Raw genomic sequence first — 26,562 nt, forward strand, 5'->3', positions numbered from 1 at the left:
ACAGATACACATTACTATATATAAAATAAACAACAAGGACCTACTGTACAGTATAGGGAAGTATAATCAATATCTTAAAATAACCTATAATGGGAAATAATCTAAAAAAGGATATATGTGTGTATATGTATATATGTATGCACATACACACACACACCCCCACACACACACAGATAACTGAATCAATTTGCTGTATACCCGAAATTAATACAACAATGTAAATTAACTATATTTCAATTTTAAAAAAAAACCTCTACCTCAAACCCTAAAGAAAAAAAAAAGATGAATAGGAAAAAAATTAGCTTATTGATTTGTAGAAGTTCTTTGTATAGTCTGTATATGAATTCTTTATCATTCTATAGCTGGCCTATTTACTTTCTTTTTTTTTTTTTTTTTTTTTTTTTTGCGGCATGCGGGCCTCTCACTGTTGTGGCCCTCTCCCGTTGCGGAGCACAGGCTCTGGACGCGCGGGCTCAGCAGCCATGGCTCACGGGCCTAGCCACTCTGCGGCATGTGGGATCTTCCCAGACCGGGGCATGAACCCGTGTCCCCTGCATCAGCAGGCGGACTCTCAACCACTGCGCCACCAGGGAAGCCCCTATTACTTTCTTAATGATGTGTTTTGATGATCAGATATTCTAATTTAAGTCAAATTTATCAATCTTTCTTATTTGGTTTAGTGTATTTTGTGATCTGATTAAAAACTTTATTTACCACAATACCAGGAAAATATTCTCCTATGCTTTTATTTGGAAGTTTGATTGTTTTAGCTTTTGATTTTATGTCTATGATATACTTAACAAATTTTTGTGTTTGAGTTAAGGGTCAGGCTTTACTTTTCTCCATACACACAATTAGTTGTTCCAAAATCATTCCCCCAAGTAATTACAGTGGCACCTTTGATGTAAATCAAGAAAACATACATCTGTGGGTCTATTTACAGATTCTTTGTTCTGTTCCAGTGGTACATTTATCTATCCTTGCTCCAAAAGTACTCTGTGTTAATTACAGTAGTTTTGTAGTAAATGTTGAAATATGCTGGTTAAGTCTTCCAACTTTGTTTGAGAACCAGTAATTTTTTTATTAAAAATGTTTTTCTTTATCAACATTTCTTAGATATTCTAGGGCCTTTGTATGTCCATATACATTTTGGCTCAGTCATTTTTTCAGAATATAAGGGGGTCCTGAGACCAAAAACTCTGAGAACTGCTAACTGAAAGTATGGGCTCAAATGCTGGAAGCCCAGGATCACATCTCAGTTTTTGCCATCTATTAGTTGTGGGAACTTGGCAAAGAATTTAATTTTTCCATGTCTCTGTTTCATCACCTGTAAGTTGGGACAACAATAGTGTCTATAATATAGGGTTGTGTCCATCAAATGTTAAACATTATCTGAATGTTTCTGTGTTTGTTAAAATAAATGGGGCAGGTACACTGAATTTTTTTTTTAAGAGTATGAAGTCAAAAACAAAACCTAAAGAATCAGAAGGAAATATGTAACCTTTTGACAATCTCAGGGTACTTAGTTAGAATCCAGTTGTATCAGCTTCATATAAAAATAAAAATATACAACACAACTGTATAAAATCTATGGGATGCAGCAAAAGCAGTTCTTAGAGGTAAGTTCATAGTGATACAGGCCTTCCTCAAAAAAACCAAGAAAAATCTCAAATAAACAACCTAACCTACCACCTAAAAGAATTAGAAAAAGAAGAACAAACAAAACCTAAAGTCAGTAGAAGAAAGGAAATAATAAAGATCAGAGAGAAATAAATAAAAGAGATTAAAAAGCAACAGAAAAATCAATAAAACCAAGAGCTGGTTCTTCAAAAGGGTAAACAAAATTGACAAACCTCTGGGTAGGCTCACCAAGAAGAAAAGAGAGGACCCAAATAAAATAAGAAATGAAAGAGGAGAAATAATAAAGAATACCATAGACATAAAAAAAACCCATAAGAGGGGGCTTCCCTGGTGGCGCAGTGGTTGAGAATCTTCCTGCTAATGCAGGGGACACGGGTTCAAGCCCTGGTCTGGGAGGATCCCACATGCCGTGGAGCAGCTAGGCCCGTGAGCCACAACTACTGAGCCTGCGTGTCTGGAGCCTGTGCTCCACAACAACAGAGGCCATGATAGTGAGAGGCCCACGCACCGTGATGAAGAGTGGCCCCCGCTTGCCACAACTAGAGAAAGCCCTCGCATAGAAACGAAGACCCAACACAGCAAAAATAAATTAATTAATTTAAAAAAACCCATAAGAGAATACTATGAACAATTATATGCCAACAAATTGGACAACCTAGAAGAAATGGACAAGTTTCTAGAAACATACAGCCCTCCAAACCTGAATCAAGAAACAGAAAATTTGAACAGACTGATCACTAGAAGTGAAATAGAATCTGTAATTTAAAAAAACAAAAACAAAAACAAAAACAAAAAAACTCCCTACAAACAAAAGTCCAGGACCAGATGGCTTCACTGGGGAATTCTTCCAAACGTACGAATAAGAACTTATACTGATCCTTCTCAAACTCTTCCAAAAGAGGAGGGAATACTCCCAAAGTCATTCTATGAAGCCACTATCACCCTGATATCAAAACCAGACAAACACCAAAAAAGAAAATTACAGGCCAATATCAGCAAATCTGTATCTGTATTGATGACTATATTAATCTATTATCTATGAATATATTGATCTATAGCTATATACTGATATCTATATCTATATTTGATAAACATAAATGCAAAAATTCTCAACAAAATATTAGTAAACACAATCTGACAACACATGAAAAAGGATCATACACCACAATCAAGTTGCATTCATCCCAGGGTCACAAGGATGGTAAAACATACACAGATCAATCAATGTGATACACCACATCAACAAAAGAGAAGACAAAAACCACATGGTGATCTCAACAGATACAGGAAAAGCATTTGATAAAATTTAACATCCATTATGATAAAAACTCTTACCAAAGTGGGTATAGAGGGAACATATCTCAACATGATAAAAGCTATTTATGACAAACCCATAGCCAACATAAAACTCAATGGTAAAAAGCTGAAAGAAAGCCTTCCCACTAAAATCTGGAACAAGACAAGGATGCCCAATCTCACCACTTCTTTTCAACATGGTATTGGAAGTCCTAGCCACAGCAACCAGACAAGAAAAAGAAATAAAAGGTATCCAAATTGGAAGAGAAGAGGTAAAATTGTCCTTATATGCAGATGACATGATACTATATATAGGAAACCATACAGACTCCACACAAAAACTACTAGAACTGAGTAAAAAAAAATTCAGCAAGGTAGCAGAATACAAGATTAACATACAGAAACCTGTTGCATTTCTTTACACTAACAATGCAATATCAGAAAGTAAAAAAAAAAAATCACATTTAAAACCCCCCAAAAAACAAAAATCTTAGGAATAAACCTGATCAAGGAAGTGAAAGACTTATATGCCAAGAACTATAAAACGCTGATAATGAAACTGAAGATGATTCAAATAAATGGAAAGATAGCCCATGCTCTTGGACTGGAAGAATTAATATTGTTAAAATGGCCATACTACTAAAAACAATCTACAGATTTAACATGATCCCTATCAAATTACCCATGACATTCTTCACAGAATGTGAAAATCCTAAAATTAATATGGAACCATAAAAGACCCAGAATTGCCAAAGCAGTCCTGAGGAAACAGAACAAAGCGAAGGCATAACCCTCCCAGACTTCCGACAATACTACAAAGCCACAGTAATCAAAACTGCATGGTATTGGCAAAAAAAAACAGACACACGGATCAATGGAACAAAATAGAGAGCCCAGAAATAAACGCACACACCTATGGTCAATTGATCTTCGACAAATAAGGCAAGAATATACAATGGAGAAAAGACAATCTCTTCAGCAAGTGGTGTTGGGCTAGCTGGACAGCCACATGTAAATCAATGAACTAAGAACACACCCTCACACCATACACAAAAATAAACTCAAAATGTCTTAAAGACTTAAATATAAGACAAGACACCATAAAACTTCTAGAAGAGAACAAAGGCAAAACACTCTCTGACATAAATCATATAAATGTTTTCTTAGGTCAGTCTCCCAAGGCAATAGAAATAAAAGCAAAACTAAACAAATGGGACCTAATCAAATTTATAAGCTTTTGCACAGCAAAGGAAACCATACACGAAATGAAAAGACAACCTACAAATTGGGAGAAAATATTTGCAAATGATGTAACTGATAAGGGCTTAATTTCCAAAATATACAAACAGCTCATACAATTCAATAACAAAAAAACAAACAACCCAATCAAAAAAATGGGCAGAAGACCTAAATAAACATTTCTCCAAAGAAGACATACAGATGGCCAACAGGCACAGGAAAAAATGCTCATCATCACTAATTATTAGAGAAATGCACATCAAAACTACAATGAGGTACCACCTCACACTGGTCATGGCCATCATTAAAAAGTCTACAAAAAAGAAATGCTGGAGAGGATGTAGAGAAAAGGGAACTCTCTTACCCTGTTGGTGGGAATGTAAACTGGTACAGCCACTATGGAGAACAGTATGACGGTTCCTTAAAAAACTAAAAATAGAGTTGCCATATGATTCAGCAATTCCACTCTTGGGCATATACCCAGACAAAACTATAATTCGAAAAGATACCCCTATGTTCGTAGCAGCACTATTTACAATAGCCAAGACATGGAAACAACCTAAATGTCCAACGACAGATGAATGGAAAAAGAAGGTGTGGTATATATGTATAATGGAATACTACTCAGCCATAAAAAAGAATGAAATAAAGTTGTTTGCAGCAACATGGATGGACCTAGAGATTATCATACTAAGTGAAGTAAGTCAGACAAAGACAAATACCATATGATATCACTTACATCTGGAATCTAAAATACAACACAAATGAACATATCTATGAAACAGAAACAGACTCACAGACATAGAGAACAGACTACTTGTGGTTGTTGAATGGGGGATGAGGGAAAGAAGTATTGGGAGTTTGGGATTAGCAGATGCAAACTATTATATATAGGATGGATAAACAACAAGGTCCTACTGTATAGCACAGGGAACTATATTCAATATCCTGTAATAAAGCATAATGAAAAGAATATATATGTATAACTGAGTTACTTTGCCGTATAGCAGAAATTAACACAACATTGTAAATCAACTGTACTTCAATAAAAGTTTTTTAAAAATAACAGAAAGCAATGTGGGAAATTCACATATACGTGGAAATCACACAACAGACTCCAAAATAACCAATAGGTTGAAGAAGAAATCACAGGAAAATTAGGAAATACTTTGAGATAAATGAAAACAAGAACACAATGTATCAAAAGTTACAATGCAGCTAAAGCTTAGAGGGAAATTTATAGCTATAAATGCTATATTAAAAAAGAAAGGGCTTCCCTGGTGGCGCAGTGGTTGAGAGTCCGCCTGCCGATGCAGGGGACACGGGTTCGTGCCCCGGTCCAGGAGGATCCCACATGCCACAGAGCGGCTGGGCCCGTGAGCCATGGCCGCTGAGCCTGCGCGTCCGGAGCCTGTGCTCCGCAGCGGGAGAGGCTGCGGCAGTGAGAGGCCCGTGTACCGCAAAAAAAAAAAAAAGAAAGACCTCAAATTAATTACCTAACTGCACACCTTACTAAAAAAAAAAAAAAAAGATGTGCAAACTAAACCTATAGGAAGCAGAAGGAAGGAAACAATACAGATTCAAGCAGAAATAAATGAAGTAGAGAACAGAAAAACAATAGAAAAATCAATGAAATAAAAAGTAGATTCTTTGAAAAGATCAACAAACTTGACAAACCATTAGCTGGAAAGGCCAAGAAAAAAAGAGAAAAGACTCAAATTACTAAAATCTGGAATGAAAGAGGGATGTTATAATCACTCTTATATCAATAAAAAGGATTATAAGGGAATTTTATGAACAAATGTATGCCAACAAATTAGATAACCTAGATGAAATGGAAATATTTCTATAAAGACACAAACTACTGAAATGGACTCAAGAAGAAAAAGAAAGTCTGAATAGGTCTATAACAAGCAAAAGGATTGAATCAGTAATCAAAACTTCCCACAAAGAAAAGCCCAGAACCAGATAGCTTCACTGTTGAATTCTACCAAACACATAAACAAGAATTCACAAACCTTTTTTTTTTTTTTAACATTTATTTATTTATTTTTGGCTGCACAGGGTCTTAGCTGCAGCATGTGGATCTTCGTTGCAGCATGCAGGATCTTTAGTTGCGGCACACGAACTCTTAGTTGCAGCATGTGGGATCTAGTTCCCTGACCAGGGATCAAACCCAGGCCCTCTGTATTGGCAGCATGGAGTCTTAGCCACTGGACCACCAGGGAAGTCCCTTACAAACTCTTCTTTAAAAAAATAATAAAAGGAAAGAGAATATTGCCCAACTCATTCTATGAGGCCAGTATCACCCTGATACCAAAACCAAATTTAAAAATACCACAAGGGGGACTTCCCTGGTGGTCCAGTGGGTAAGACTCCACACTCCCAAAGCAGGGGGTCCCAGGTTCGATCCCTGGTTGGGGAACTAGATCCCACATGCACGCCACAACTAAGAGTCCGTGTGCCGCAACTAAGACCCTGAGCAGCATGCATAAATAAATATTTAAAAAATAAAAAAATTAAAATATCACAAGGAAAGAAAACTACAGATCAATATTCCTCATGAATTTAGATGTAAAAATCCTTAAAACATACTAGCAAACTGAATCCAGCAATAGATACAAAGGATTATGCACCGTGACCAAATGGAATTTATCCTGAGATTGCAAGTTTGGTTCAATATATGAAAATCAATTTAATACATATTAAAAGAATAAAGGACAAAACCATATGATTGTCTTAATATATGTATAAAAAGCATGAATACAATATGTATATAAAATCAAACACCCTTTCATGCTAAAAACATTCAACTAATTAGGAAAAGAAGGAAATTCCATCAACCTGATAAAGGGCATCTATGAAAAAACCCCAGTGAACATCATACCTGATGGTGAAAGAGTGGATGCTTTCCCCTAAGATCAGGAACAAGACAAAGATATCCACTCCTCCCAGTTCTAGTCAACATAGTACTGGAGATTCTAGCCAGGCAATCAGGCAAGAAAAAGAAAGAAAAGATACCCAGATTAGAAAGGAAGAAGTAAAACCAGCTCTATTTGCAATGACACGTAGAAAATACACACACACACACACACACACACACACACACACACACACACACACACACACACACACAAACTATGAGAATTAATAAGCTAGTTCAGCAACGCTAAAGGATATAAGATCAATACATAAAAACTAATTATCTTTCTATACACTAGCAACGAACAATCTGAAAATGAAATTAAGAAAACATCTGCATTTACATTAGCATTGTTATGGATTGAACTGTGTCCCCCAAAAGCTATATATTGAAGCCCTAATGCCCAATGTGACTTTATTTGGAAATAGGGCCTTTAAGGAAGTAATTAAGGTTAAACGAGGTCAAAAGAATGAGGCTCTAATCTGACAGGATTAGTGTACTTATAAGAAGAAGAAGAGACACCAGAGATCTCAATCTTTCCACATATGCACAGAGGAAAATGCATGTGAAGATACAGGGAGAAGGTGGCTATCTGCAAGCCAAAAAGAGGTCTCACCAGTAAGCATCCCTGCTGGCACCCTGACCTTGGGATTTCAGTCTCCAGAACTGTGAAAAAATTAATTTATGTTGTTTAAGTCAACTAGTCCATGGTTTTTCTGTTATGGAGGCCCAAGCAAACCAATAGAAGCATGAAAAAGAATAAAAAACTTAGGAATAAGTTTAACAAAGAAGTGCAAGACTTGTACAACAAAAACTACTCATGTCATTGAAAGAAATTAAAGATCTAAATGAATGGAATGATATCCGTGTTCATGAATCAACATTTTTAATGTTATTAAAATGGCAATACTCCCCAATCTACAGATTCAGTGCAATCCCTATCAAAACCCCAATTGCCTTTTTTGCAGGAATTGACAAGCTGATCCTAAAATTAATGCAAGGGACCCAGAATAGCCAAAACAATCTTGAAAAAGAACAAAATTGGAAGATTCACACTTCTCTGATCTCAAAACTTAATAGAAGGTTACAGTAATCAAGACAGTGTGGTAGTGACAAAAGGACAGACATATATATAAATAGAAATATGGGTATGTAAATAAACCCTCACAATTGATGGTCAATTGATTTTTTTTTTTTTTGCGGTACGCGGGCCTCTCACTGTTGTGGCCTCTCCCGTTGCGGAGCACAGGCTCCGGATGCACAGGCTCAGCGGCCATGGCTCACGGGCCCAGCCGCTCCGTGGCATGTGGGATCTTCCCAGACCAGGGCACGAACCCGTGTCCCCTGCATTGGCAGGCAGACTCTCAACCACTGCACCACCAGGGAAGCCCGGCAATTGACTTTTAACAAAGGTAACAAGACAATTCAACGGGAGAAAGAATAGTCTTTTCAACAAATTTGTGCTTGGATAAGTGAATAGTCACATGCAAAAGAATGAAGTTGGATCCCTACCTCACGTAATATATGAAAATTAACTCGAAATGGACTGAAGATCTAAATGTAAGTATAAAATTCTTAGTAAAAAACCACAGGCATAAATCGTTGTGACCTTGGATTGGCAATGATTTCTTAGATAGGAGGGCAAAAGCACAAGCAACAAGAGAAGAAACAAATTAGATTTCATCAAAATTAAAACCTTTTGTGATTTGAAGGACACCATCAAGAAAGTGAAGACAACCCACAGAATGGGAGAAGATATTTGAAAATCATATCTTTTAAAGGACTTGTATCCAGAATATGTAAAGGCTTACAAGCACAGTTAAAAAAATTTTTTTTTTTTTTTTTTTTTTTGCGGTACGTGGGTCTCTCACTGTTGTGGCCTCTCCCACTGCGGAGCACAGGCTCCGGACGCACAGGCCCAGCAGCCATGGCTCACGGGCCCAGCCGCTCTGCGGCATGTGGGATCCTCCCGGACCGGGGCACGAACCCATGTCCCCTGCATCGGCAGGCGGACTCTCAACCACTGCGCCACCAGGGAAGCCCCCCCAAAAAAAAACCACAATTTTTAAATGGACATAGGATTAGAATAGACATTTCCCCAAAGAAATACAAATGGCCAAATAGCACATGAAAAGATGCTCACCATCATTAGTCAATAGGGAAATGCAAATAATCAAAACCACAATGAGATATCATTTCACATCCACTAAGATAGCTTCAAACAAACAAAAAAGGGTTGGGGAGATGGAAAGGATAAGGCAAGGATGTGGAGAAATCAGAACGCTCACACACTGTTGCTGGGAATATAAAATGGTGCAGGTGGTATGGAAACAGTTTGGCAGGTTCTCAAAAAGTTAAACATACAGTTACCATATGATCCAGTAATTCCACTCTTAGGTATATGCCCAAGAGAAATGAAAACATATATCCACACAAAAACTTGTATACACAAGTGTTCATATCAGGATTTTTTTTTTTTTTTTTTTGGCGGTACGCGGGCCTCTCACCACTGCGGCCTCCCCTGCTGCGGAGCACAGGCTCCGGACGCGCAGGCCCAGCGGCCACGGCTCACGGGCCCAGCCGCTCCGCGGCATGTGGGATCCTCCTAGACCATGGCACGAACCCGTGTCCCCTGCATCAGTAGGCAGACTCCCAACCACTGCGCCACCAGGGCAGCCCCATCAGTATTATTTTTAATAGCAAAAAGGTGGTGACCCAAATGTCCATCGACTGATGAATGGATAAATAAAATGTGGTACACCCACACAGTGGAATATTATTTGGCCATAAAAAGGAATGAAGTACTGATACATGTACCACATGGATGAATATCATACTTTTGTTTTACTAAATGAAAGATGCCAGACACAAAAGGCTATATATTGTATGATTCCATTTATGTGAAATATCCAGAACAGTCATCCACAGAGGCAATAGATTAACAGTTGATAGGGGAGGGAGAAATGGGGAGTGACTGCTAATAAGCATGTGGCTTCTTTTTGGGGTGATGAAAATGTTCTGGAATTAGTGGTGATGGTTGCACAACTTTATGAATATACTAAAACCCACTGATTTGTATGCTTTAAAGTGGTGAATTTTATGTATATGTAAATAAAAAGTATATTTAAAAAAGAGAATGGTGGGAGTTCAGGCCAAGATGGTAGAGTAGGAAGACCCTGAGCTTACCTCCTCTCATGGGCACACCAAAATTACAACTATTTACAGAGCAATGATTGTTGAGGAAGACCAGAATCTAGCAGAAAAGATCTTCAACTAAAGATATAAAGAAGGAACCACAGCGAGACCGGTAGGAGGGGTGGAGCGGTACAGTCAAGCCCCACACCTCTGAGTGGGGGACCCACAAACTGGAGGATAATTACAATTGCAGAGGTTCTCACCAAGAAGCAATGAGTCTGAGCCCTATACTGGGCTCCCCAGTCCTGGGGTCCTGCACCAGGAAGACGAGTCCCCAGAACACTTGGCTTTGAAGACCAGCAGGCCTTACTTTTGGGAGACCCAGAGGACTGTGGGAAACAGAGACTCCACTTTTAAAGGGTGCACACAAAATCTCACATGCTCCAGGACCCAGGGCAGAGGCAGTGATTTAAGAGGAGCCTGGGTCAGACCCACCTGCTGATCTTGGAGAGTCTCCTGGACAGGCAGGAGGCAAACGGAGCTCACCCTGGGGACACAGACACTGGTGGTAGCCACTTCTGGGAGCTCATTCTACCATGTGGACACTGGTGCTGGCAAGTGCCATTTTGGAATCCTTCCTCTAGCCTATTAGCACTGGAACCCAGTCCTGCCCACCAGCCTGTTGGCACCAGCACCCTCAGGCCAAGCAACTAGCCAGGCAGGGACACAGTTCCACTCACCAGCAGGCAGGCTGCCTTAAGACCTCCTGAGCCCAAAACTGCCCCAGGATAAGGCCCTGTCCACCAGAGGGCCCAGGACCCAGCCCCCAACACCAGTGCACAGGCACTAACCATGGGGACCCCCAGAGTCCTGCAGTCAGAGACCCCAGGACCCAGCTCCACCCACTAGTGGGCAGGCACCAGCCCTAGGACCCTCTGGGCCCTGGCCCCACCCACCAGCAGGCCAACATACCAACTCCAGGGCCCCCAGGATCCTGCAGCCAGAGACCCTGGTACCCAGCTCTGCCCACCAGCAGGTAGGCACCAGCCCCAGTATCCTCAGCCCTGATCACCAGAGGACTGGCACTAGCCTGGGAGCAGCCTCACACATCAGTGGGCAGGCACCAGCCACAGGACACCCCTGGGCCCCTGCCATACCACGAGTGGGTAGACACCAGCCTCAGGACTGCCACAGCCCTGCAGCCTGCCAAGGCAGGACCCAGCCCACCTTTCAGCAGGCCAGCACCAGCCCTGGGACCCCGTGGGCCCCAGCCCTGTCCACTAGCAGGCCAACACCAGCTCTGAGACACCTTGGGCCCCTTAGCCAGACACCCTGGGATCTGGTCCCACCCACCAGCAGGCCAATACAAGGCTTGGGACACCCCAGATCCTGAAGCCAGCTGTGTCAGGAAATGGCCCATGTCTACCAGCAGACCAACACCAGCTCCAGGATCCCCAGGGCCCTGTATCCAGAGATCCTGAGAACTGGCTCTGCCTACCAGTGAGCCAGCACTAGCCCCAGTAACCGCTGGGCCTTGGCCACACCCACCAGCAGTTCAACACCAGCTCTGGGACCCCTGGACTCTGCAGCCAGAGACCACAGGACTTGGCTCTGCCTGCCAGTGGGCAGGCACTAGGCCCAGGACGCAGCTTCACACACTGATGAGCAGGCACCAGCATTTGGATACCCTGGGCCCTGACCTCACCCAACAGCAGGTAGACACCAGCCCCAGGACCACCATACCTCCACAGCCTGCCTTGTCAGGACCCAGCCAACACACCAGCAGGCCAGCCCCAGGACACCCCATGCCCTGGGACCCCCTGCACACTGCCCTGCCCACTGGCAGGTCAACCCCAGCTCTGGGACACCTTGGGTCCCTCAGCCAGCAGCCCTGGAATCCAACCCCACCCACCAGCAGGCTAACACCAACTCCAAGATAGCTTGGTCTCATCAGCTAGCTACCCCAGGATCCAGCCCCACTCACCACTGCACCAGAACCAGCTTTGGGACACCTCAAACCCACAGCCAGCCATGCAGGAACTGAATCCACCTACCAGTAAGCCAACACTAGATCCAGGAACCCTGGCCCCACAACTAACCATCCCAGAACCTGGCTCTGTCCATCAGTGTGCCAGCACTAGCCCCGGGACCCCCCAGGGCTCTGCAGCCAGCTGCCTCATGACCCGGTCCTGCCAACCAGTGACCAGCAGCCTCCTCACCGGGCAGGGCCTAGCAACCCAGCTGGACCAGGGACAAGCCACACCTACCAGACTGCCCACAGTAGTCAGCCTACCATAACAGAAGGACCTATGCAGCCCACATGGGGGCACCCCTAGAGCACACAGGTCTGGTGACCAGAGGGGAGTGCACTGCTGGGACATATAGGATGTCTCCTACAAAAGGCCACTTTTCCAAACTTGGGAAACATAACCAACTTACCAGAGACATAGAAATAAAAACAGCAAATTAGGAAAAATGAGGCAACACAGGAACATGTTCCAAACGAAAGAACATGATAAAACCCAGAAGAACTAATTGAAATGGAGATAGGCAATCTACCTCATAAAGAGTTCAAGGTAATGATCATAAAGAATTCAGAAGAAGAATGGATGAACACAGTAAGAAGATGAACAAAGAGAAGATACAAAGAAGAACAAAATAGAGCTGAAGAATACAATAGCTGAAATTAAAAATACACTAAAAGGAATCAACAGTAGATTAGAAGATACAGAAGAATGGATCAGTGGAAATCACTGAAGCTGAACAGAGAAAAGAACAAAAAGAAATGAGGACAGTTTAAGAGACCTCTGGGACAACATCAAGCATACTAACATTTGCATTATAGGGATCCCAGAAGGAGAAGAAAGACAGAAAGGGGCAGAGAACATATCTGAAGACGTAAAAGCTGAAAACTTCCATAACCTGGGAAAGGAAACACATCCAGGTCCAGGAAGTACAGAGAGTCCCAAACAGGATTAACCCAAAGAGGACCACAACAAGACACACTGTAATCAAAATGGCGAAAATGAAAGATAAACAGACTATCAAAAGCAGCAAGGGAAAAACAACAAGTTATGTACAAGGGATAAGTCTATCCGCTGAATTTTCAGCAGAAATTTCAGCATGGCATGATATATTTAAAGTGATGAAAGAGAAAAACCTACAACCAAGAATACTCTATTCAGCAAGGTTTTCATTCAGATTTGATAGAGAGGGCAAAAGTTTTACAGACAAGCAAAAGCTAAAAGAGTTCACCACCAAACCTGTTTTACAAGCAATGTTAAAGGGACTTCTCTAAGCAAAAAAGAAAAGGCCATAACTAGAAACATGAAAATTACAGAAGGAAAAAGCTTATTGGTAAAGGGAAATATACAGTAAAGGTAGTAAATCAACCATGTACAAAACTAACAGGAAGATTAAAAGACAAAAGTAGTAAAATCATCTATATCCACAATAAGTATTTAATGGATACACAAAACAAAAAGGTGTAAAATATGATGTCAAAACCAGTAAATTGTAGGGGAGGGAAGTGTAAATTCAGGGTCATTAAAATGCATTTGAAATTAAGAGATCAGTAACTTAAAATGATCACATATACATATAAGTTGCTATATATAAATCTCATGGTAGCCACAAACCAAAAATCTGTAACAGATATATGCACAGAAAAGAAAAAGGAATCCCAACATCAAATATAAAAGATAGTCATCAAATCACAAGGGAAGAGAACAAAAGAAGAAAGGAAACAAAAAAAAGAACTACAAAAACAACTCCAAAACAATTAACAATGGCACTAAGTACATACCTATCAATAATTACTTTAAATGTAAATGGACTAAATGCTCCAATAAAAAGACACAGGGTAGCTGAATGGATACAAAAACAAGACCCATATATATATGCTGCCTACAAGAGACTCACTTCAGATCTAAAGACAGACATAGACTGAAAGTGAGGGGATGGAAAAAGGTACTCCAAGCAAATGGAAATCCAAAGAAAGCCAGGGTAGCCATACTTATAGCAGCCAAAATAGCCTTTCAAACAAAGACTGTAATAAGAGACAAAGAAAGAATCAATCCAAGAAAATATAACTATTGTAAATATATATGCACCCAACACAGGAGCACCTAAATACATAAAGCAAATTATTAACCAACATAAAGAGATTGACAGTAACACAATAATAGTAGGGGACTTTAAGACCCCACTTACATCAATGGACAGATCATCCAGACAGAAAATCAATATGAACACAGTGCCTTAGAGACATAGACCAAATGGAATATATATGAAACATTCCATCCAAAAGCAGCAGAATACACATTCTTTTCAAGTGCACATGAAACATTCTCCAGGATAGATCACATGCTAGGACACAAGTCTTAGTAAATTTAAGAAAACTTAAATCATATCAAGCATCTTTTTCCAACCACAGTGCTTTTTCCAACCACAAATCAACTACAAGAAAAAACTGCAAAAAACACAAACATGTGGAGGCTAAACAATATACTACTAAACAACCACTGAAGAAATCAAAGAAAAAATTTAAAAATACCTGGAGACAAATGAAAATGAAAATACAACAGTCCAAAATCTATGGGATGCAGCAAAAGTAGTACTGAGAGGGAAGTTTATAGTTATACAAGCCTACTTCAGGAAACAAGAAAAAACTCAAATAAGCAACTGAACCTTACACATAATGGAACTAGAAAAAGAACAACAAACAAAACCCAACATTAGTAGAAGGAAAGAAATCATAAAGATCAGAGCAGTAATAAATGAAATAGAGACTTAAAAAAACAATAGAAACAATCAATGAAACAAAGAACTGGTTCTTTGATAAGATAAATAAAATGGATAAACCTTTAGCTAGACTCAGGAAAAAAAGAAAGAGGGCTCAAATCAATAAACTGAGTAATGAAAAAGGAGAAGTTACAACCAACACCACAGAAATACAAAGGATAAGATTACTACAAACAACTATATGTCAATAAAATGGACAACCCAGAAGAAGTGAACAAATTTCTAGAAATGTACAATCTCCCAAGACTCAACCAGGAAGAAATAGAAAACATGAACAGACCAATTACCAGTAATTAAATTGAATAGGTAATTTTTAAAAATCCCAACAAACAAAAGTCCAGGACTAGATGGCTTCACAGGTGAATTATACCAAATATTTAGAGAAGAGTTAATACCAAGTCTTCTCAAACTATTCAAAAAAACTGCAGAGGAGGGAACACTTCCAAACTCATTCTACAAGGCCAGCATCCTTCTGATACCAAAACCAGACAAAGATATCACACAAAAAGAAAATTACAGGCAATATCACTCATGAACATAAATGCAAAAAATCCTCAACAAAATATCAGTAAACCAAATTCAACAACACACTGATAGGATCATATCCCATGATCAAGTGGGATTTAGCCCAGGGATGCAAGGATGGTTCAATACCCACAAATCAAACAACGTGATACACCACATTAACAAGTTGAAGAATAAAAATCATATGATCATCCCAATAGATACAGAAAAGGCTTTGGACAAAATTCAACATCCATTTATGATAAACACTCTCCACAAAGTAGGTATAGAGGGAACATACCTCAACATGATAAAGGTCATATATAAGCCCACAGTTAACATCATACTCAATGGTGAAAAGCTGACAGCATTTCCTCTAAGATCAGGAGCAAGACGAGAATGCCCACTCTTGCCACTTTTATTCAACATAGTATTGGAAGTCCTAGCCACATGATTAGACAAGAAAAAGAAATAAAATGAATCTAAATTGGAAAGTAAGAAGAACAACTGTCACTGTTTGCAGATGACATGATACTATACACAGAAAATCCTAAAGACACCAGCAAAAAACTACTAGAGCTCATCAATGAATTTGGTAAAGTTGCAGGATACAAAATTAATATACAGAAATCTGTTGCACTGCTATACACTAACAATGAATGATCAGAAAAGGAAATTAAGAATCCCGGGACTTCTCTGGTGGTGCAGGGGTTAAGAATCCACCTGCCAATGCAGGGGACACAGGTTCGATCCCTGGTCCGGGAAGATCCCGCATGCCGCAGGGCAACTAAGCCCATGCACCACAACTACTGAGCCTGCACTCTAGAGCCCACGAGTCAAAACTACTGAGCCCGTGCACCACAACTACTGAAGCCCATGCACCCTAGAGCCCACACATCGCAACTACTGAGCCCACGTGCTGCAACTACTGAAGCCCATGCACCTAGAGCCCATGCTCCGCAATAAGAGAAGCCATAGCAGTGAGAAGCCTTTGCACAGCAACAGAGAGTAGCCCCTGCTCGCCGCAACTAGAGAAAGCCTGCGTGCAGCAACAAAGACCCAGCACAGCTAAAAATAAATAAAAATTAAAAAAAAATTTTTTAGAAGAATTCCATTTGCCATTGCATTAAAAAGAATAAAATATCTAGGAATAAAATACCTAGGAATAAATCTAACTAAGGAAGTAAAAGACCTGTACTTGGAAAATTATAAGACTCTGATGAAAGAAACTGAAGATGACACAAACAGATGGAAAGATATAACATGTTCATGGAGTGGAAGAATTAATATCATTAAAATGACCATAGTACACAAGGCAATCTACAGATTCAGTGCAATCCCTATCAAAATACCAATGGCATTTTGCACAGAACTAGAACAAACAATTCTAAAATTTGTATGGAAACACAAAGACCCTGAATAGCCAAAGCAATCTTGAGAAAGAACAGAGCTGGAGGTATCACAGTCCCTGACCTCACACTACACTACAAAGCTACAGTAATCAAAACAGTATGGTACTAGCACAAAAACAAACACATAGATCAATGGAACAGAACAGAGCCCAGAAATAAACTCACATACTTATGGTCAATTAATCTATGACAAAGGAGGCAAGAATATACAATGAGAAAAAAACAGTCTCTTCAATAAGTGGTGCTGGGAAAACCGTACAGCTACATGTAAAAGAATGAAATTAGAACATTTTCTCATACCATACAGAAAAATAAACTCAAAATGGATTAAAGACCTAAACGTAAGACCTGAAACCATAAAACTAAAAGCAAACACAGGCAGAACACTCTTTGACATAAATTGTAGCACCATTTTTTTGGATCTGCTTCCTAAGGCAAAGGAAACAAAAGCAAAAATAAGCAAATGGGACTTAATTAAACTTAAAAGCTTTTGCTCAGCAAAGGAAACCAAAGACAAAACAAAAAGACAACCTACTGAATAGGAGAAAATATTTGCAAATGACATGACCAATAATAAGTTAATATCCAAAATATATAAACAGCTCATACAACTCAATTAAAAAAAAACCTGATTAAAACATGGGCAAAAGACTTGAATAGACATTTTCCCAAAGAAGACAGACAGGTGAACAACAGGCACATGAAAAGATGTTCAACATCACTAATCAGAGAAATGCAAATCAAAGTCACAATGAGATATTGCGTCACACCTATCAGAAAGGCTATGATCAAAAAGACCACAGGTAACAGATGTTGGCAAGGATATGGAGAAAAGGGAACCCTTGTACACTCTTGGTGGGAATGTAAATTGGTGCAGCCAGCCACTATAGAAAACAGTATAGAACAGTATAGAGGTCCCTTGAAAAACTAAAAATAGAACTATCATGTGATCTAGCAATTCCATTCCTGGGTATATATCTGAAGAAAATGAAAACACTAATTCAAAAAGATAAATGCACCCCAATGTTCATAGCAGCATTGTTTACAATAGCCAAGACATGGAAGCAACCTAAGTGTCCATCGACAGATGAATGGATAAAGAAGATGTGATACACACATATACACATAATACTACTGGAATACTAATCAGCATAAAAAAGAATAAAATTTTGCCCTTTGTAACAACATGGATGGGCCTGAAGAGTATTATGCTTAGTGAAATAAGTCACAGAAAGACAAATATATGTTAGCACTCATATATGGAATCTAAAAAATAGAACAAACAAATGAATGTAACAAAATAGAAAAAGACTCACAGATATAGAGAACTAGTGGTTACCAGAGGGGAGAGAGAAGGAGGGAGGGGCAACATAGGGGTAGGAGATTAAGAGGTACAAACTACTATATACAAAATAAACTACAAGGACATATTGTACAGCACTGGGAATACAGCCAATATTTTATAATAATTAAACTGAGTATAATCTAAAACTCTGAATCACTATGTTGTACACCTGAAACTAATATAATACTGTAAATCAACTATACCTCAATAAAAAGAAAAAAGAGGATGGTTTTCTGTATGTACACTATACTTGAATAAAAAGTTAACACACAGGAACTTCCCGGTGGTCCACTGGGTAAGACTCTGCGCTCCCAATGCAGGGGGCCCAGGTTCGATCCCTGGTCGGGGAACTAGATCCCGCAGCATGCATGCCACAACTAAGAGCCCGCATGCCACAACGAAGATCCATCCCATCCCACAAGCCGCAACTAAGACCTGGCACAGCCAAAATAAATATAAATGAATAAAAATAAATATTAAAAAACGTTAACACACAGATAATGGTTTCAAATTAGATAAATGGAAAAATAATATTATGAACAGAAATAGGAAGTTTTCAATGCATCTTTTCAAAGATCAATCCATTATGCATAATTTGAACGTATCCCAGTTAATTGCTTGGGTATTTGGGATTCTTCCAATAACATATGTGCATTCACTCAATGTGTTTATTGAGTAAGTCTTATGCCTAGTCACTTTTCAACAAATAAAGGTTGGTGGGGGGTATATCCACAGGTTATTGATGAGGTCATACTTTAAATTCTCCCAATGCCTCTAACTACGGTAAATCTTCTGTGCTATGCACTAACATGACTGAGGTTAACACAGCCCCTGGCACATTTGAGAATATGACTTTCAAAGAAATCTGGCTTTCTGGTATAGCTTTCCTAGGTGTAAGTTATAGCAAACCTCTAAATGATGCCTTCTTGCAATTCTTTCTCCCTTTCATTTTTAAAGCTATGTTGGTAATTTCTGTGTAATGTCTCACTTTCCAGTTGTTTAACCTTTCTCTTGGCAGGAGGGAATTGGTTTTTGTTTGTTTAATGAGGAGAGTTGTTAGAAACGCCTGCCTCAGATGTCTTGTATCATTATATTCAGTTCATGCTAAGATCATAAGTATTCTGAATCTTAAATTAGGCACCATCTCAGTCAGAGGTTGTTAGTACTTACACATTTATCATTACGTTAGTATAAACTAAAGGAAGGAGAAGAAAAGCCCCTCATGGGGCTGAGGTTGGACTATGTTCTCATAGTTCTAAACCATTTTTGGTAACTGTCATTTTCCAAGCATCAAAATGTGTAGAAAGTAAAGGGCCTCAAAATATGGGCTGTCAGTAGTGTGGCAAATTTTGAACATCACCTCTTCTCAGATCTCTGTACAGAGGTACCAAGTTGCAATCACAGAAAGGCAGTTTAAAAACTACTTCATTTGAAATCTTTTCTATTAAATGATAAACATTAAGAGGAATAACATAATCTTACACGTCAACAAAACATCATAGTCAGCAGAAAACAGAACTAAGTAGCCAAATAGAACATTTCTATAATGTTTGAGCATTCAATATCTTCCTTGACATTATTTTTTAGTCAGGGCACTCAAGCAGGCAGCAGCCTGTCACTTACAGCCTCTGTCATTTCCCGTTCCAGTTCGTTAAACCCTAGGCTTTCCCCAGAAACACACAATCCACGTGGAGATTCTTCTGCCAGTCAGAAAAGATCAATTCGAAGGATGCAGAAATTGATATGCAACTCTTGAGTGGGCATGAACGCCATAATAAACTGCTACCTACACATGGAATTATTATTTTCTAGGTTGACAGTGTATGGGCAGAAGCAGCAGGAGCATATGGGAGCATATGTTTAGACTTTATAGTCGGCGCTTATTTCCTATTGACTGGCTTCTCTTTGGCTGCCAAAGAATAGATCAAGTTCAGAAGCTAAAGCCAAGTTGGCAATTCTTTATCTTTGCCTTTCTCTCTAAAAAATACCTAAATTAGTAAGGCAGCATAGCCAATTTACACACACAGGATTGATTAAAAACTTCAATTATTTGCCTCTCTTTCCTTCCCTGTAATACTTAAAATTCTAGGATTTCAGAGTCACATTCACAAACACTTCTATAAACACCAATGATCCAAAAAACAAAAAAAAATCACATGGCTACTGTATACTGTATGCCCCAATGAAAATAACACCCTAATGCAGAAATGAGAGGGCTCAAAATAATGTAGCTGGAGCTCTCCTCTTAACCATGAGTGAGGCACCTGGGATTGCAAAGGCAACATTTAGCTTTCAGAAGCTTGTTGCTGACAAGAGTGGAAAGAAAGGATCTTACATCTTCTTTTCTTTCCTAATTGTAAAGCGGTGAGCAAAATGTCTGCTTTTATTGGTTTGAAGTGGCCTAAACCACTGCCAAAAAATGTGCAAAGGAAATTATATATACACATTCTCCTCCTAAAATGCCACCTCCTTTGTGAAGCTGTCTTGATTCCCCATTCACAATGCATACCTTCCTTCTCTACACTCTATCATAATTTATACCTCCATTAATATTTGCAAATTATTTTCTATGTGAGTAATGTGTTTACAGGTCTCCCTCTCTTACTGAACTGTAAACTTCCACAGCTCAGGGACCAAGTCATTATCTCTCTGGTCCCCACAAGGCCAAGCAGAGTGCTTTATAAATGGTAGGTGCAAAATAAATGTTTGATGAGTGAATAAATACGGTGGTGTCAGCTTTATGATGACTAGAAGTTTTGATGATGTTAAGAGTAGTTGCTCCCCAAACCTCAATCTCTTTTCTCTGTATTTGGTATCATGATTATGTGCACTGAAGAGGGAGAAAGATTGAGAGATGTCTTCCTGAGAATACATTTTATATTCGATATGTCTATTTTGATAACCGTCGAGTAAACCATCTTTTGGAAAAGATTTCCAGGGTTAAACTGAATTCGATGGGGGAAAGTTTCAATGAGTCAGACAAAAGCTATCTCTGCTTCCCGTGACGCAGCGTGCTGCCACACACCTCAGAAAAAAAGTGCAAAATTCTAAAAGCTGAGAGCATGACTCCACAAGACTCTATTAACCAGGTGCTACCTATATAAAATGATCAAGAAGAGGAAAGAAGGAACCGTGAATGGTCTTTAGTTCTCAAAAAGCAAGGGTCTAACTAGAAACTAATGAGTGACAACCGTTTCAGGGACACAGAGTAGAAAGGAAACACACATGTCTAAAGAGAGAAAGGTCAACTTTAGGCAATGAAAAGTCATCTCAAAAAAGATCCTCCCCCCACCCCTCACCCCCGGCATTTTCATCTGTTTCACATGTTATTATTTTACTACTGGATACAGGATTTGGCAAAACTTTAACAACTGGTTATTTGGAAATTTCTAAACAATGATCACTTTCTCCTACAATGTACATTTTTCCATTCCAAAACAAACAAGATACTTTGTTTTGACAGGGACAATTTCCAATCTCTTAGCACTGAAACGCATAAAAGAAAATGGAAAATTGTTTGAATACCATATAGCACTTTTGAGTTTATTAGGCCATTATCCCCAAGGCTGGATTTAATCAAAAGATGAAGAATACAATCTCAAAAGCTTTTAGTTGACAAGAAGTAAGTCTTGGAACTTCCCTGGTGGCACAGTAGTTAAGAATCAGCCTGCCAAGGCAGGGGACACGGGTTCGAGCCCTGGTCCGGGAAGACCCCACAGGCCACGGAGCAACTCAGCCTGTGCGCCACAACTACTGAAGCCCGCACGCCTAGAGCCCATGCTCCGCAAATGAAGCCACCTCTTCGTTACGGTGTGCAGGCTTCTCTGTAAGAGAAGCCACCACAATGAGAAGCCTGCACACCGCAACGAAGAGTAGCCCCTGCTCACCACAACTAGAGAAAGCCCATGCTCAGCAACGAAGATCCAAAGCAGCAGGAAAAAAAAAAAAAAAAAAAGTTTTGGGCTTGGGATTTTTGTGTTTGAGCTGTAAGTCAGGTTCACAGAAAAGTAATCAGAAACTAGACTGGCTGGAGATAAGAAAGAGCCTTGAAATGAGAGGTGTGATACCATGGATTGTACCTGTGACTTGGCCTCTCAACAAGCCTGGGGACCTTGAGCAAATTACCTAAACTCTTATCTGTAAAGTTCTTTGATAATTTCTAAAGCCCCTTTTAGCATGATCAGTTTTTAATTGTCTCATATTTTTCCTTAAGTCATCAATTAGTTCATTCAACAATATAAATACCTTCAATGAACATAGTAAAGGACAGTTTCTGCCCTCAAAGAGTGCATAAGTCAGTGGGAAAAGTGAAGGCTTCACCCGCAGTTCGTAGGTGCTCATTCATCCATTTAAGTTCCAAACAAAGGTCACAGAGGAGCCCAGAAGGGAATGTGGATGGAAAGGAGCAGGAGAAGCCCCACAGAAACTCTTGGGAGGAAGAGAGGGTAATTTATTGTCTCAGTCCACCAAGTTTATTAAGTAACTACTGTGCTGGGCACTGGGGATCCTGGGGTGACCTGAAGAGATCAGGCCTCTAATGAAGCTTACTTGCATTCTAGGTGGTGAAGAAAGAAAAACAGGTTAACAAATAAATGAAATCCAGATTGTGATTAGTTCTAGGAAGAAAACAGAGTGAGTGATAATGAGAGAGAATAACTGTGTGTGTGTGTGTGTGTGTGTGTGCACGTGGTGTGGTAGGGGGGTGGACTTCAGCATAGGGAAGGCTCTTTGGAGATGGTAGTGGTTAGCTGACTGGGACCTCAAGTGAGCACAGCCAGCAAGCACACAGGGGCTAGGGGTTCAGCTAGAGGGAAGCAGGAATATGCTGAGGCTGGAAAGGGCTGGAGCAGACAGATCATCTGCATGGTTGTTTTAAAGAGCAGTTACTTCTGGAAAGAACAGAATTAAAGCAGTACAGATGACCCTTGAACAACACAGGTTTGAACTGCGCGGGTCCACCTACACGTGGATTGTTTTCAATAAACACTACAGTATTGCTACACAATCCACAGCTGGTTTAAATCTTGGATGCCGAACCTCAGATAAGGAGGGCCGACTACAAATTTACAGGGGGATTTTTGACTGTGCAGACTGCCAGCACCCCCGACCCCCCAGTTGTTCAAGGGTCAGCTGTAGTTCTCGACTAAGGGCCATTTTGTCCCCCAGGGAGCATTTGACAACGTCTGGAGACATTTTGGGTTGTCAAACGATTCGAGGTGGGGAGGGTACTACTACTTTGATTGAGAAAACCTGCACTAAAGGAATTTACTGCCCGAAGTTTGGTTTTAGTCGTTAGGTTATAAACTCATGTTTTTACAAACTTCAATCTTTTTTTTGTTTTCCTTTACTGTGGAAACAAAGTAAAAACAGGTTTCAAGTGACCCACTGCTTCATGCACTCTCTCAGGAAACCCCACTGCAGAGGTTCCAGGGGCTCCACGAACCGCTGAGAAGCCCCACAAGATACTAGATGTGTAACTGAACCCGTTGGAAAGGGACCTGCGGAGGCCCACACCCAACTGCTCACTGGGGTTACCTCTGCGCAGGGGACCAGGTTAGGAGGCAGTGTAAGAGGAGCACATATTCGTGTTTTATTTCCATAATTACCAATGAATATTAAAAATAATGCAAAGTGGGGGTCCATACAGGGAAGAAGTGGAGAGTTGCCCTCCCGCGCGAAACCTCTGTCCTCTGGGCCTCTACCGCCCTTCTGCGTTGACCCGCTCCCTCCAGGCTCTAGCCTCCCCTCCCCCACCCCACACCCCACCCCCGGCGGGCCCTTGGCCCGCATTAACCCCACGGCCCCGCAGGCTCTAACCCAGGCCCCTCCGGGCCCGCGAAGTCCTCCCCGCCCCCCTCACCTCGGCGGGCAGGCGTCTCCTCAGGAAGGCCGGCAGTAGGCTGTCCTCGATGTAAGGGTTGCCCAGGCGGAGCAGCCCCGAGCCGAAGGCCCCGTCGGGATCCGTGTGCGGCGCCTCGAGCTCGGCGCGGGCCCCTCAGGCCCGGGACCGCCCGGCGAGCCCTAGGGAGGGCGGGAAACGCCTGAGGACACTTGGAGCCGGCGGCCTGAGGGCAGGTGGGCTGGGAACCACCTCCCCACGGGCGCCAGGACGCCAGGCGTGGAGGGCGGGGCTTGCTGGGGGGCGTTAGCCTTCGCTCGCCTCTTTTTGCATATTCATGAGACCGAGCGAGGCGGGCCGCTCAGGCGAGCAGAGGTAATGAATTATTCATGAAGCGTATCGCCCCGCCCAGGAAGGCCTCGTTGATTATTCATAAGCCCGAGGGAGAGTTTTGAGCTGGAAAAGGCCGTTGAGCGCCGCTCACTGGGAGGCGTCGACCCGCTGAGGTGAGGGCTGTCCAGATGCGAGGCATACGGAGAAAAAGGGCGCTTGAGCGTCGTTAGTTCTCTTAGGTTTTTTTTTTTTTCCTCTTAGGTTATTTTTTTCCCTTTTCGTTTCTTTTTCCTCGAGGCTTTAAGTTTGATTTGAAAGTATTTCTGTGAGGCCCGAAGTATTCTGAGGAGTAGCGGGAAGGCCGGGGCTGAGGGGAAGGACAAAGGGGAACCCCTAGGTAGCATTCCCCACCCCCCTCCCCAAAGCTTGATGATGAAAAATTTCACATTTACTGGGGGTGGGAGAAGTGGGATGGGGGGGTGGAGAGAATTGTACTGGGAACACTCACATTCCCACTATCAAGGTAGCTTTTAAATTGAAATGGTGGAAAAGAAGAAATCAGTCCTGGTGAGGACGCAGCAGCGGGCAATCGGCAGCCAAGCTCTTATTCCGGCCGACACCTGCGTGTTGCAACCAGTCGGATCGGGAGCTTTGTGGGGGAGGGCTGTCTATCTTCTAGGTCAGGTTTTCTCCAGCCATTGAGGTGTTCTGCGAGAATCAACGGCTGGCGCAGACCAAGAGGTGTGAGTCCCCACGGGATGACCTCAGCTCCTCTTCCGCCTTATCCAGGATTTGCCGTTTAATCTCATGGACTTTAGTTCCCCAAACAGTGCAGGGGAGAGAGTGTCTTGAAACTCAAGATTAACCAATCACCAAAATGTGTTCAATTGTGCAGAGCCCTGGACTCGGTGTGCGGTACATCATGTCACTTGGCTGGTGAAAATGAAGAAAAAGTACGGTTCTTGCCCGTAAAGGAGTTTTAATCTGATTAGGACAATAATCTAATTTCTCCCCCATTGGGCCATAAATCTCTTGAGGTAGAAACAGTATTTTACATCTTTGTAGGCCTACACGAAGACTAGCACGTGGTAGTCGCCCAGTAAATGTTGAATAGAATGAATAATTGAAGTAGCCTGAAGAAGATATTAAAAAACCAAAAGAGCATGAATAAATACCCAGTTAATATAGTGGAAACCATTTACTCTGAGTGAGCACGGAGTAGGGGAATTAACAGGACCAAATGGGATTTGTTAAAATGGAGAATAATAATTTATGGGTGCAAACTCTGTGAAACCTCTGAGTCACAGGGTGACCTTTGGCAAACCATGTTCCCTTACTGGACTTTCCTCTTCTTTGTACTGATAGTTTTATATTGTACATTTAAATCTATGATCCATTTTGAATTAATATTTGTATATGGTGTCAGATTTAGGTTGAAGGTTTTCGGGGTTTTTTGGTCTATGGATGTCCTGTTGTTCCAGCACTGTTTGTTAAAAAGACTATCCTTCCTCCACTGAATTGACTTTCCTTTTCTTTAAAATGAAAGGATTGGATTAGTTTTAGAGGATGTCTCCTCCCCCTTCCAACTCTGATTTAAGCCCATTTATGTTGACATGTACTTCCTTTGAGTAAAGCCATCCTTCATACCATACACATGTATGGAAGGTCATCTAGCTGCATTTTAGAATCTAGCTGTTGGATATTATACATTTGATAGAAAAGGGATTTTCTTGTTTAAAAAAATGGTTTTGGAAGATTGGGAAAGATGGGTGAAGAGCATTAGGAAATCAACTATTATTGTCTTTGGGCAAATGTAATGAAACTTTTTTGTGTGTGTCACTCAGACTGCCACCTACCCCCCCCCCAAAAAAAAGTGGCTTAGGCCTTCAGAAACTAAACAACAGCTGGTTAATTTTTATCTGAATCTTGGATTCACACATAAAATGGTAAAAGAGTAATTGTGCCACCATTTTAAATAGGGCAATTGTGATGTAGGTCAAGAAGTAAGCCCAGAGTGAGTCTTATCTGAGAAAACACAGAATTTTTGTTTTTCTCAAGATCATAATCCTTGTCACAGAGTAGACAAATCAAG

General features: G+C 40.9%; 1 long non-coding RNA gene across 2 annotated transcripts in view; it reads right to left on the minus strand.

Annotated features, from left to right (window-relative positions):
- LOC309814647 overlaps positions 1-24,415 on the minus strand; it is a 47,211-nt gene extending 22,796 nt beyond the window's left edge. For both annotated transcript variants that reach the window (XR_014295728.1, XR_014295729.1), the window contains exon 1: positions 24,159-24,415. This is a non-coding gene — a long non-coding RNA (uncharacterized lncRNA). The remainder of the gene's footprint in view (positions 1-24,158) is intronic.
- Positions 24,416-26,562: the final 2,147 nt, after the last annotated feature.

This window comes from Mesoplodon mirus, assembly GCF_964341445.2.
Source record: "Mesoplodon mirus genome assembly, chromosome: 13".
Classification (NCBI taxonomy): domain Eukaryota; kingdom Metazoa; phylum Chordata; class Mammalia; order Artiodactyla; family Ziphiidae; genus Mesoplodon; species Mesoplodon mirus.